The following is a 15,327-nucleotide window of genomic DNA, read 5'->3' on the forward strand; positions in this document are numbered from 1 at the left end:
TAAAATATTTACCACACACAAAAATTATAATTTAAATATTTATTTCAATATGACAATCCTTGGAGTTTAATGTGATTTTTTTTAAGAAAATGTTTTCCAAAATGTATGGAATAAGTTTATTAGATCCCTCGAGTCAAAAAAGATTTATTTTTCTTCTGAATGGATGTCAATTTATCCAAAGACTAATATTGATCCAATAACTTCCTTATAAAAATGACTCAAAGAAGTGTTCTATCTAAAAAATAGAAATTTGCGCCTTTAAGTATGTAATGAAACAAAGTAGTAGACAAATTTTCCGAATTCATTTCGTCTGACACTTAAAAACTATGAAAAACATACTAATATGATAAAAGAAAACAATTGATTTATGCCAAAATATATAGCACCCTGATCAAAGAATCAAATCTCGTTCAATACAGGATCAAGTCTCCTTTAACTTTTAAAATATCACAAACGCTTCTAGTTCATCCACCGGTTTAAGTATCGATCAAACTTTTGCAGCAGATAAACTTTAAATAACACGCTGTCAGGAAATGCAAAAGACAGTGATCTGCAATTTTTTTCAGCAAAGAATAAGAAAATAAGAAATAAGAAAAAGATATCAAGTATCCCCATTATCCCCATATCTACAGTGTGGTCGGTATGTTTAGGGGAGAACAGAGATACTTGATCCCCTTTTCTTATTTTCATCATATCTTTTTTGGAAAATTTTGCAAATCGCCGTTTTTTACATTTTCTGACAGCGTGGAATTTCAAGTTTATATGCTCCAAAAATTAGAAAGATATATGAACTAATAGATGAACTGAAGATGAACATTTTCGTGAGACTAAAAAAATTCTGATATTTTTTAAGTTACAGGAGACTTTATCCTCTATTAAAGCAGACTTGATCCTTAATTCAGGGTGCCCTAACGCTAGGCAAAAATCTAGTGAAATCCGAAGATAAAAGGTCAGTTGACTATTTTTTGCCATATTAGTTCTCATTTCACAGTTTGTAAGTATCAGAAAAAGAAAATTCTTAAAGTTAGTCTACTACCCTCAGGGCATTGCATACTTTAAGGCGCAACTTTCTAATTTTCAGATAAATACTGTATTTTCAGTCCTTTTCAACAGATAATCACTGGATAAACATTAGTTATTGGATATATATTAGTTATTTCATGATAACAAATGATCACGATCCATTCAGAAGAAAAATATATAGAGTTTTAACTCTAGGGATCAATTATACCCATATCATAGATTTTGGAAAACTTCATATTAATAAAATTGAGCGTTTACTTTTTCTTTGAAAATATGGCATTCTGAAGTTCTGATTTTACTCTAACGATTGACATATTGGAATAAAAAATGTTTTTATAATTTTTCCATGAGGGAACATCTTAAAGTGATAAAAAAAACACATTTTGTTAAATTTCTGAAAATTCAATAATTCGAAAAATTAGATTTAACAGGATACGAGAAACGAGATAACAGGATTGTTGTTTTTTCTATATGGTACATTGTTCTAGAACATTCGATTTTTGTAAGACATTCCTCTTTCGTGATATAGCGAAGGAATCAAGTATCCCCAGGGATCAAGTATCCTCATTCTCCCCTAGTGTTAAGAGAGCTCAGTTAGAGCTACAATTAAGCACATTTTTTCTATATTCTTGAAATTTTCGTTGCCTGTTTTTTATTGCACTTCACGTTGGTATTGAAAGTCAACATTAAACCAAAAAAGAGGTTCCAATCAGAGCAATCGAGTTTTCTTGTTTTGTTTTAAAAGAAATGCCAAATGACGCACGGTGGTCCTCAAAAAGCAGGAAAAAAATTCCAATTTTTAAGTCAGCGACAACAATTTTTACTATTCAGGATTACAATCTGCAATATTCAAAGAACGTTTTGTTGTAATTAGATAGAACTTTTTACACACTTTCTATGCAACAAACTTGAACGACAAATTAAATACAAAAATAACAAATAGCATTTTATATTCTTCACTCAAAACAATTCAAAAATGCATCTTTATTATTAAAAAAATAATAAACTTCTATACCGAAGTGAAATATATTAATCTATTTTACATTTTTGAGATGAAAAACATCCTCAATATAATGAATGAAATAATAAAGTTTCACTTAGCTGAACCCTAAATTAAATAATAAGAAATTTCGATTTACTCTGTTCATTTTTTGGAAGCAAAAATAAAGTTTGCGCTGCCACCATGGTAAATTATATACCGTTGGATAAGTAGAAGCCTCAACAAAAATTTAAAAACCAGCTGATAGTTTTTGCTATATCTTGAATACGATAGCTTTGAGTGGAGCGCTGTTTGGTTCAAAAATGAAAATTTTTAAGTTTTAATACAGATTTAATTAAACATTTATTGCCTCGATATATAAATTCACTATAAAACATCAATTTTAATAATTTTGCAACTAAATTAGAGGAATTCCAGAGCTCATTCTAAATTAAAACAAATATATTCTTATATAATTGAAAAATATTCAATTTTTCAGTATTGGGCTCGAGAGCTTTTTTGGAAATTAAAAAAAAAACGAACATTGAAAAAAAAAACCAATTTCTTATTTTTCAACTACCCGAATACAATCTTCAATAAAAAAAAACTTTTTATTAATTTTTGCCAACTTTTTTCGATTTTGAACCGCTGTGCTACGCAGAGATTAGGCTGTGTTAAGACTGCGATAAAGTTTGTTAAAGAGAAAGCAAGTATATTCACGGTGAGTATTTGTTTGACGTTTAAGAGAAATTTTCAACGAAACCTTTGATATTTTTAAACCTTAGTATGAGCGAGAAAGTGAGTTTACTCGAATAGAGTACTGGCAGAATGTTTTATCCCTGCTGTGGATTTTCTGGCATTCTCTGACACTTACTTAAAGCTAACAGTATTAAGGGGGGGTAGGGTCTAACACTTTCAAAAAATCGATTTTTTTATTTTTTTATTTTCTTATTGTAAAACATTTCAAGAATGTTGTGTCAAATTTTCAAGTCAATTGAAGCAAAACTGTAGAAATTATAGGCCTTTATCTCCTCCTATCTAATACTGCAAGAAAGCAAGAGCAGAAACTTCAAACGCGTTTTTCTCGAAAGCACATTTTTAAAGTCCGTGGACATCGTCATTTGAAAACTACTTATCCGATTCTTTTCAAATTTGGAACATATTTTCTACATATAAAATACCAGACCCCAACGTTTTTCTTTTTTGTTTTTTTTACTTTGGGGAGATTTTACAGATAAAAAATGGCGGATTTTTTCGTGAAAAATCGTAGTTTTTACTTCAAACAGCCACAAAAATTTCATAAAATTTATTTTAAGTTAAATAAAAACGTTGGGGTCCAGAAAAACATCTATTAAAAATATTTTGCTCTGGTTTTTTGACTTCAGATGATTCTGTGCTGAGATACAGTGTCCACCGCAAATCCTGTTTTCTAAAAAGCATCCTCGAAAGTGCTCCGTCACTGGTTCATTTTTCAATATGTTTCTACGAAAAAATTACTAAATGTTCTTTTAACAATGCTTTGTATAATGCAAAAAATTTGAATACATTTGTTTGAACGATAGCTCTAGAAAAAAATCGTGAAAATGGTGTTTTTTTTTACCCGTTTAGCACAATCTCAAACTGAAAACTATTCGTTTAATAAATCAAATAATATCTCAATATAAATCTTCCAGATATAACTGGAATAAAAAACAAGATAGGGCAAAACTTGCAAACATTAAAAAATTGCTGAAAAAATGCGCAATTTTTAATAATAAACGACAATAATTGAATATTTAGCATTAGTATTATAACAAATGGTGTTTGATTTTTTAATAGGTGTTGCTAAGATGTTCGGAAATCTCATACACGTTTTATCGATTGGAGCCAACTGCTGGTTTCGCCTTTATGAAATGTTATGCTAGTCGTTTTCTTTGGCATGGGGTTTGACAGCTCTACACGCTGGTGGTAACATCTCTCTGTAAAAGAGCTTTATCTATCGATCCATTCTTGGTTGAAATCTCGAAATCTTTGAATTTTTCGGGAGGAGTTTATTTTTTCAATACTTTTTCATAAATACTTCAACCAAAATATTTGGTATCAGTAGATAAGATGCAAATTGAAAAAATAGAATAAGTAAATTTAAAAAATTCATCAGAAAATTTCAATTCGCTCTTCGATAATCTACATTTGCTATGGAGATTAGTTTCTCAGGAACAATATCATGAAATCTGCTTTCTCAATTGATTGCGTAGTTTTAGGCAAGCTCTGAGGGCTAGTGTAGGAGCTCCTGTTAATCAACGCATGTTTTTGGTAGCTTATAATTTTACCATGGGCAAACTAGTACAAATATCAAAGTAGTTTTTCTAAAGCATGCGTTCTGGATTTATTTTAAATAGTTTTATGCGATAGTTTTAAGAGAGTAGCACAAGCTGGGATGAAGTTTAAATTGTTAGTCGTTTTCTCATGAAACTGAAGGGTTCTAAGATCGAAATCATTATTTATGCTTTCTCTAATTTCGGAGGTTTATTGTGGAGCGTATTTCGATTGGTACTATGACATAAAATTATTCGATAAAAGCAAACGCGTTCCTAATAGCATTATGCGTGGAAAACATCAAACACTCAAATGAACTTTATTGATTTTTTTTAAACTTTTTTAAACCGCTATTGGAGATTATTGATTAACCCAAGCTTTTTTTTCTAGTAAAGAATGTTAGTTACTGTGTATCAAATTTTGGTAAAGCCCTTATATAGTCCAATGCTTTTATCCTTTTATTATTCTTAACTGGTAAGACTGCTGGAGGGGGATCTTGTTGTATTTGTAAGCGTTTAAAAAATGTTTTAAAGTAACTATCAACTTGGAACTGACTTTAAACGAGTTTGTAACCTTACTTGTAGGTTTTTATAGCACCTTTATTGTTAGTTAGCAAAGTTTCCGTAATATTTCAGAACAAATCTGAGAAAAATTACTTATATATGACTTGTCCTTATTTCCACAGTTCATTGAAAAAATTGTATGTAATAGAAGCTTGAAGAGAAAGTGCTGTACATCGGTTTTCGTGATAATCATCAGTTGAAAAGTAAAAACACACTCTCTCATCGCTATCATCATTATCACCAGCATCATCGCTGCTCATTTCCGATAAAAATTGGCCGAGAAAAACTGTATCACAGATGAGACAACTTGACTTCTTCTGAGGAAAATCTTCCTACTGCTATTTGCAGATATTTTTTTCTTTCCTGGCTTTACATACCAGTGTTGCCAACAGTTTTCACAGCTATTTTTAAAATTTAATCCTGTTATATTTCTCCGAGAGAAGATTTACATAAATGATCTTTATTGGTGTATATTGCCAAAGCCCTGAAGGAACTTTGCAAAAAGCATCTCGCTAAACGGCATCACTTATTCAAGTGTTGATATCCGTTTTTGTTCTACGGCAAGCTTGAAACAGAACATTTAACTCTCACCCGGCAGCAGTTGAAGGATTTGGGGTGCTAGCTATGTAGCTGGAAGTCGTTGGCCAACTGGCGGCTTGGAAGCAACAAAACGTAGAAGAGAAAAACCAAAACGCTACAAACGACCGGTCAAGATTAAGGCTTCCGGAAAACTCGACAAAAACGAGCGGTCGATAATCCAATCTAAACAAACAAACAACAACGGCACAAGAAATGAGATGGAAATATTCGGATCCGGGCTTTGTTCGCTGTGTGCGGTTAATTTTCCGGGTAGGCTGAGCTGCTTTTTGGCTTTCAAATATTGAATGAAGCTTAGTGATAGGAAGGGGGGAACTATTTTTTTCGAGGATGTTCACTAGAAATTCCTAAGTTGAGCAAACAGTTCTATTTTTGTCTCTGTGTCCTAGAAACGATGTCAAAATAAATACAGATGTGTTTGAGAAGCAGGACTGATTGTAATCACTCTATGGTGATTAAAAAATTTCAATAATTTTCTTCCAAAAATGTATTCAAAATATTTTAAACGTATAACTCTCCATTCGGCTTAGTTGAAATATTGCTAATGAACTCATTCAAATAAGGTCAAATGTGGTCTATAATGAAACACCGAACAGAGTAGATAGCAGATGCTAATTTTAGTTTCATTGAGCACAACTTTCATCTAGCTGGGCAATTCCGAAGTGTTACAATTTATGTTCACATTAAACCGTGAAGCTTTTAATGTAATGAAACATTTCAGACGAACGACGACGTCGACGACCGGGTCATATTACATTCAGATGTTGGACTTCAGGGACCATTCATTCCCTAAGGACTCCCGTACTAGTTAGGGCTTGGTGCTTGACTTTTGACATCGCCCTCAACGTGGCGTCGTTGTTATGCGCAATTCCGACTTCGACTCGACTTGGCGAGTGAGTGGTCAGATAATTAAAACTAGCAAACGGGACGCGCGGCCACACGAACGACAAATTCCAGTTTTTTAATGGCTTCGAAGCGTTAAATGGATGACTTTCCAGGAAAACTCGTGACGAAAATTCATAGAAAGCTTAGTCAGAGAAAGTTGTGGCCGAAAAACTTCTCGAAAGACCAAGTCCCATCAGCTCCCAGATAGCACATCTCTGTCTGGGAGCAGTGTTTTGTGTTTCGGATGGCGAAAGAAACAGTAATAAAAAGTGGCACTAAAATGAAAATGGTAGGGATTTAAATTTCCGATGTAATCAACAACGCTCACACTGTCGTTTTGCTGCCAGAATTGCTTGTTTTGGTAAATTCCACAGAGATTTCTGCTTTTAATGATATCGTGGCAGCTTTTCAGCGCTAGAGCGAGCAACTTTGAATCACAATATTGCCTCTCGTTAGCTTTGCTGAACGCAAAAACGTGAATGCTTCCGAGGGATCCGGTTCTGTTTGGAAAACCGGGAATACGGGTCATTGGTTGTTGATTTTGCCATTCACTTGCAAACTTTTAAATGATAATGGAGCCCGATTAGCTTGTGTAGTGCGCTGCTTTTAGGCGAATAACCTCCTTTCAATAGCAAATAGAAGAAAGGAGCACGCATTCGAAAATAATATGCATGAAAGCTTCGCTCTATATTGGAAAGCGGGCTTTTAGTTCCTTTCAACAATTAGTCTGAAATCCCAATAATGAATGATCGTTAAATGCCTCTGGAAGGTTCATCCAAATCAGCATGCGTATCATACTTACTGGAGTAAGATAGGGTTACCATATCCTGCAATGCCTGAAAGAGAACAAAATTGCCTAATTTTTTTCGATACGGCAGAATTGAGGGCTTTTGGATGGGTTGATGTCCTTTTCGACAAAATCCACCACGTTGTCCCGATACCACTGTAGTACTTCTTTGCTGTAGTGCTTGCCAAATCTGGCCAAAACTTAATTGGTCCATTTTCAGATCTTATGTACGGAAGAAAACGTTTTTTCAAGCACTCCTCCTTGTACATTCTGGAGTCCATGGTCCTGTTTGTCATAAAAACCAGGGCTTTTCGTCCGCAGCTGCAAATACTTTGCCAGATCAAACACTTTCTTACAAACTTATCGGCAAAATCGAATTTGAAATTGCAAGGTACATCACTACAACCAGTGACTTTATAAAATTTTTAGCCAGGATTCTGCTCAAAATCCATCTTCAAGTACGTTTCGTTATCCATGAGGATGCATCCGTCGTACTGCGTTAGAACCTTGTTGTATAACATCCTTAGGCTACTACATTCTGCTTCAATGTCCGGTTTGGTTGCTTACTGGCCCGATAAGATCGTATTCCTTCGCGCAGACGAATCCTTCTGACGGTGAATTGGTCGGCATTGAAATTTTTGAGATGTCATATTCCGACTGCCCTGGGTTTGCCTTGATCGTTCTTAACACCTCCAAATGCAGTTTCCGATCCTTAGTTTCACTATGACCAGAGATGTAAAAATCGCGAGTCTACATACTCGCACTCTGCCCTTCTTTGCAGGAGGATTTTGTTTCGTTAAACTCAAACTGCAATGATGCTATCGATAGTTCAACTCGGAAAACATCAGGAAGGAAGCTTCGGGTAAACTCGGCAGGAGTAAAAAGCAATCGGGGGAAACATCAGCGAAGCGAACGTACAGTTCTGCGAACAGGGTTGCCAACATTTTCTTTCAAACATCAGGGAACTGGTGAAAAAAAAATCAGGCAAAATCAGGCAAAGATAAAAGTAACGGAAATTTCGCTAAAAGTGATGACTTTTTTTTGGTCACCGCTCCTCATTTTCTCTCTAATATGTGTTGTGAGCATATTCTACTGAATCAAAGCATCACAAACAATCGACAGATTCCTTAAACTCCCTTTTTTTTAAAAAGAATTCAAGGGAATCCTTCGATTGCTTTGATTCACCCACATTTCCACTTTTTCACTTCAGCAATTGTACCTTATCCAGTTCCTTACTACCCATTTTTCATCACATTCGAAAAAATCAGGCAAAATCAGGCATATTTTCAAAAATCAGGCAAATTCAATGGCTTATCAGGTTGTCAGGCAGGGCCTCGAAAAATCAGGCAACGCCTGAAAAATCAGGCATATTGGCATCTCTGTCTGCGAATTCAAAATTCAAATCGTTCACATCAATCGGACAACGCAGGGGGGCGTGGCTAAAAGTGATAGATACAAGGGAACGGGAAACAAGCGAGAAAAGGGTGCGAGGCCTGCGAGGCAATGTTCACTCGGTCCGTCGGGCAACGATCGCTCGTGTGCATTCGTGTACGGTAAGCCTCGTTCTTTTGTTTCGTTGGTGTGATTTTATTCCTGCGAGGCATGGAAAACATCAATTCAGAACTGTTCTCTTCGTTTTGAGTGCAATCACGTAATGATTGGAACGAAGATAAAATCAATCTGCACACAACAAGATAAACACGGAAAAAATCAGCCGAATGATTCTTTCCGTAGCGAGTTTACACACCGCTGACTACGACGCTTGGTATGAACCTGCCGATCGATAGTATGCATCTCACGGAAACTGGTGGTGTTGAACACACCAGTCACCTTGAACGATTTAAACTACAACACTTTCTTCTTCGTTTTCGATGTCACCAGAGTCGCCAGTTGACTCTGTGGACAGTCAGGTCGCTGACCAGCTCCAGGCGAACTGCTTTCGTGGCCATACAGATGAAGACAGCCACATACGATTTCACAGGCGCAGACCGCGGACTCGGTCTTTTAAAATAAAACGGGCCAGCGAAAACGATCCCAACATTTTCGATTGAATAATATTGGATGACTCGTACAGCAGGAAGTTGGCCCATCTGCTGGGATAATGACTGAGGGCGGGCATTCTCGCATGTGACACATTCATGAACGACGTTGCGAACTAAATTCCGACCACCAAGCGGCCAGAAGCGTTGACGAAGCGTGGCCAGCAGAAATTGAGGGCCACAATGAAGTTGATCTCGATGCATGGTTTCGGCGGGGTGCAGTGGGGTGAAGCAATGATTTTCTGACTTGTCGGCAGTATCGAATTTTGGCGAAAAACTGCCTGCACAGTGCAGCGATTCTCAACAAGTGAGTGAATGACGAAAAATTTTCGCTGAGGTCTGTCTCGGACGAATTTGCGATGGACAGAACCATGGGTGGCAAAACTCCTCAGATCGGCTTGTCCAGTGAAAGAGAGTGCAATTTTTTTCGTCTGCTCCCCCAATCGGTGCGGGGAGAGATAAATCGCACTGAAATGAAGAGTGAGATTGTCAACACATAAGAGTGAGCGAGAGCATTCTCATCCGCTGATGAAGAGAATTCCCTTCTCCGGAAAAATCTGTTGCGCAATGTGCTGAGGAGAATTCGAGAGCTAACTCAGTTTATTCTTGGTACGTTCACAAGAAAAGATGCTACTTTCCGAATCAAAGCTCCCAGCGGTGTCCTGATTTTCTAGAAGCCGTCCTGATCTTAATTGCAATTGATTTTGCAATAACAGTTACTCTTAAACCAATGGTAATCTTCGGTTCAGATGATATTTGAACGGTGTTTTTCGGTATAAACTAAAAGCCACCTAACTTCATATCTCTTCTGCTGCATAAATTAAGGCGTATATTGCACCGCTATTTCGCCTTAATTTATGCAATCTAGGAAGAGCTGCATTTAATTTCCACCAATCTACTGGGGTCCTGAAAAATCCTGGTTTTTGTTCTTCGCGGTATCCTCATTTTTTGATGAAACCACCTGTCACCTCTTCTTCGAACGCTACCTTTTGCAAAAAAAAATCAAAACAGCTAACAGCAGTAGGCATGGTAGCGAATAGAAATTGTTTATATTTTTTCTACGTTGTGTGGTGGGAGTCTAAATAATTTTTTCCTTTTTTGCTCTGAGGTGTATGACTGAAACACAGGGCGCTCTTTGTTTAGAATTCTCTTTCTCCCACTCGGATGCAATTACTCTCACACTGGCCGTCCGAGTCACTTACAGCTCGTGTAAACTCGGGTAACGAGTGGAGCACGATCAGCGAAAGAGGATTACACTCGGAAGCCGAACTGAAAACAGTGTTGGTTGCTCCCGGCTCTTTGTTGTTTGAGAAGAGCCGACCAACTCTGGACAGAACTAATCCCTTTCTTGCCTCCAAATGCCTCTCTTTGGTGTTGTCGAAGCTTTCAGGTGCCTCTGGCCACGGTTGATTCGCCTCTGCTAACCATGGAGGGCCATTTCACCACAACGAGCTGTCGATAAGATCGCCGACGTCAAGACCTTTCGAGATCAGATCAGCAGGATTTTCGGCACCAGGAACGTGATGCCAGGAGCAGTGAGCTGTTTGCTTTTGTATTTCCGCAACTCTATTTCCGACGAATATCTGCCAAGAAGATGGACTAACAGACAATCAGTGCAGCACAACTGTAAAGTCGGTCCATAAAAAGATGTTGTCCTGCAGCCCAATGCTGTCGCAGACCATGAGCAATAGGCGGGAAAGAAGCAGAGCACCACATAGTTCCAAGCGTCCGATAGATTTCGTATTTACTGGTGCGACACGAGATTTGGCGGCGATAAGACGTATGGTAACATAACCATCAGGATCAACAGAAAGCAAGTAAATGCAGACACCGTATGCGTGTTCTGATGCGTCGCTAAAACCATGCATTTGAACGCTAGCTGGGCGGTAGAGCGATTTTACGTGTCTTGGGATGGTGAAGTTTTTCAAACTATTGAATTGGCTTAGATATTCCTCCCACTCTAGCGTGAAATTTTCAGGCAAACGATAATCCCAATCGAAATTTAATTTCCAAAGAGTTTGGATGATTATTTTTGCCTTGACGATTGCAGGACCCAGCAAACCTAGAGGGTCGAAAAAGTTTGCAGTTTGCGAGAGAATGATTCTTTTCGTAAAGAATTTGCAACGAGTAAAGTTAGGCATTTTGTAAAGAATCGAATCGGTTGCTGACTCCCACAGCAAACCGAGAGTCTTGATTGGGGATTCGGAATTGATTTCGTAAAGCGTTTTTGTTTCTCTGCATTCTTCGGGAACAACATTCGGAATTTGTTGCGAGTTCGACGATATTTTCCGCATATTCATGCCAGCCGACGAGAAAATGCTGAGCAGCTCGGCGCAAATCTTCTTAAGTTGCTACAGATCATCTTGTCCAGTTAAGAGATCATCCATGTATACATAGGTCTTTAACCACAACAGGGACCGCCAGAGGGTATCGAGAACGCTCGTCTTCTGCGAGCTGCTGAAGGACGCGAGTGGCGAAGAAGGGTGCACAGTTCGTACCATACGTAACCGTAATGCAATGGCTGATCCTCATCATGCACCAGTACCTAACGATACATTTTGGCAATGTCTCCAGTGACGACGTAAGCATGCATTCTGAACCGCAACACGATGCTCAGGAGTGTGTGATGATGATGATGGCGCTTCCTAATTTTCGGTAACCATCTGACGAACAATCTCTGCAACCATTAGCAGATGTCTTGAGGCAGTTCAAACACAATCGATGTTGTTTGACGAAATCAAATCGCTGTTTCGGAGAGAGCTTTCGGAATTTAAAGCACTTTTACTAATAGTGGTCACTACCACACTGGATGCAGCTGCGCCCTGTTGAATAGCTTGGGTGGGAACAAGCATGGAAAAATCGCATCGATGAACGATCAATTTTCCATCGGTGCGTGGTGAATTCGTTCAGTTCTAACTGCCAATCAAAGCAATCGGGAATGGAAAAAGTTCACACACCAAAATAAGCGCTAACGATTGCAATCCCGAACGAATGAACTTTGACAAGCTTCGGGTAAACGAACCGAAGCACAAAGCATTCACCGCAGTAAACTAAACTGGATCGCTTTTTATTTTCACCATGGACATTCGAACTGATTCGCAAACACAATCACCAAACGATTGCAATCGCGATTGTATTGGCGAATGTTTCGCAAAAGAATTTCCCGGTAAAGGATTAAGCAATCGGGTGTTTATTTTGCGGCTAAATTTGTGTGTTACGGCAACCGCACTAGCCATTTGCTCTGGTATTGCATATCATCCAGGCGCATAGCTCGGATCTCACATGGATTTTATTTTTCTATTTAATCGACGTTTCTGCAAGTTTAGATTTTAAATTTGTCAGAGACTTCAATTTAATAGCTTAACGATATATTGCAATGATAAAAAACATTTTTACATGGATTTTGGATAAAAATAGTGGCTCGAATTAAGGGGAGGATGGGATAACCGGAACTTCGATGAGCAGGATACAGCTGTAGGTACATATTTCATGCTATCAGAGGTAGCACTGAGATATTTCAATGTAATCAAATACTGTTGATGTCTTGGAGGTTATGCGACTTTAATGACAATTATTAATAAAAATATTCTTGTACAATACCTGAATTTTGTTCATATTATTTGCTATTTGCATACTCATAAGCGACTAAAATGCATGTTTTTTTAGACCAAAATTTTAAAGTAATTTGTTGTAAGCTGTATTGCTTTCGTAGTTTTGCTTAAGATGTGAAACAACTTCAAATGGAAGAAATACCTTGGTTTTTCAGATCAAATGTCTTTCAACAAAAAAGAGAACATTTGGTAAAATTTCACAAAAAGAAGAGTACGCTCATTTCTCGATCGAAAAAGAGTACATGTACTTTTTTCGAGTTGCCGGGTGTGGACTAGGCTTAACACAAGTTATAATAACATCATAACAAAACACAACGTTGACGAGTGCGGGAGTCGTAACACACAAATTTAGCCCAAAATGGCTTAATTCTTTACCGGAAAATTCCATTGCGAAACATTCGTCAATACAATCGCGATTGCAATCGTTTGGTGATTGTGTTTGCCAATCATTTGCGAATTAATTCGCCCAACGAACGTCGTGGTGAAAATAAAAAGCGATCCAATTTACTGTGGTGAATGTGTCGTGTTCAGTTCGTTCACACGAAGCTTGTCAAAGTTCATTCGTTCGGGATTTCCAATCCGACCAATCAGCGTTCGACTGGTCACATTTGCATCGCCGATGCTACCATCGTAAAAGAAGCGGCGATTGAGGGTCATTAGCGTTCATGCTGGTGAATGATTTTTTCCATCCTTGGGTGGGAATCTTGAGCGACGTGTAAAGTAAAGAACTTTGGCTAGAGCTTTATTCTTGGTTCTCTATTGCGACTAGGTGCAGGAACGAGAGCTTGCAATACACGAGCGTGGTTTTGGAGAAAAAATATCATTTCCGAAAAGAGAGACATCTCTGACAAATCGTGGTTTGCCATGGTGGCACGAGCAATTAATCAGTCAGAATTGAGCATTGAGTGTTGGGAATAGCCAGGGAAAAATGGAACGGTTTTGAAGAAGTAAGTTTGGTTTTCAAAATAGCGAAAATCGGAGGCGTTTGAATTCAGATTTGATAGATTCAGTATGGTGTTAAGGATGTCAGTGATGAACTTTCGCGAAAAAAATTGATTTCTTACGTTATTTGGTGCTTTGATGACGCGGTGTGGTGAAGCTTGAGAAGAAATTCACAAAAAAAAGAAAGCTCTTTATTGTGAGAACATCGCTACAGGGGACAATTGTCAGCGAAAACAAAAGATAAGTATATTTTCATACAAAATAATGACAAATTTCTATCGGACGTTATGAATAACGAGTTTTTGTACTATTTGGTTCATTTTTTTTCCTCTCCGTAATCACGAAACCATAATGAGGCGAAGAGTAGAATTGTATTGATGAATCTCCAAAAATGACCTTATTCAATTATCACACCTGACAATTGGATGAAGGATTTAACCAAAATATTGAGGTTCACTCTTTTTGTTCACAAAACATTCACATTTTAAATTTTTCATTTCAGATATACTATGAAGTTTGATTTAAGAATCTAATTCTGAAAAGTAGTTTTTGGAAATGCATCAGTGTTACAGGATTAACGACTAGGAAAACAAGTAAGCTAAGAGAAGATTTAAAAAAAAGCTCTTCTATACTGTTATCAAATTTCCGTAAAAAAAATTTTTAAAACAGCTCTTAAAGCTCATTACTGCCTCATGGATAGAATTAGGAGTTTCCTTAGGAAATATCTAAAACCATAGAAGGTGTAGGAATACACGATCGCACCATTTACCAAAATGGATCCTGATCTATAACCCTCCCCTTACTAACACAACCCTTTCCTTGGATATTTGAATATAGATTCGCAGACGTATAGACGGTTTCTATAGTTGGTGATATTGACTTACCTTTTGCCAGAATTTTTCAAAACTTGTTTTTGAAATATAGCGGGACAAAAGGTTGTTGATTGATTCTAGAAAATATCTTACTATCAATCCTTCCTTCATTCCCCATTGACTACTAGGACGTGGCCGGCGCTGTTATTGATCATTTTTAAACGGAGAGCATGAGTTTTGTGCACTGAGAATGTTCTACTGATCCCAAGCACCATTCTATTGGCCCTTGCACAAAATTGATGGCCTCGATCAATCACGGAGTAGCAACCATTGGTGAGATAGAACGTGTTCTGCTTGCCACGCCAGCGATCATTAACTTTGAAATGCGTAAGTTGAGCAATGCTCAATTAAATATATTATACTGAAGTTTTATTTTAAAATCTGCTATAAATGATCATTCCTATATAGCATTTCATGTTCAATGATTTAAGGTAGATATGAGTAGTCAACCAAGCTAAGCTAAGCTTAGCTTAAGTTAAAGTGTTTACAAAAATCCAGCTAGGCCAGAGTTCATCCGATTCGTGCTGCAACGAAAAAAAAATTTAATTGGTAATGGTGATGGTAATCATTTAATGTGGTATGGCCAATAAAATTTCATTCAATAACCTGAAAAAGTCAAATCATATTATTCTCAATAACTGACAGAGTTTTAAAATGGTACAACTTCACTAACCCCACTGATCTCTTCAATCATCTGTCAAATATTTGCTCCAAAAGGCTTCGTTTTCCGGAAA

At 37.4% G+C, this 15,327-nt stretch overlaps 1 protein-coding gene across 2 annotated transcripts in view; it reads left to right on the forward strand.

Annotated features, from left to right (window-relative positions):
- LOC129754733 (cyclic nucleotide-gated cation channel alpha-3) overlaps nucleotides 1-15,327 on the forward strand; it is a 708,907-nt gene that overhangs the window by 368,105 nt on the left and 325,475 nt on the right. The gene's annotated exons all lie outside the window — the stretch shown is intronic.

The sequence above is a fragment of the Uranotaenia lowii genome, chromosome 3, assembly GCF_029784155.1.
Source record: "Uranotaenia lowii strain MFRU-FL chromosome 3, ASM2978415v1, whole genome shotgun sequence".
In the NCBI taxonomy this organism is placed as follows: Eukaryota; Metazoa; Arthropoda; class Insecta; order Diptera; family Culicidae; genus Uranotaenia; species Uranotaenia lowii.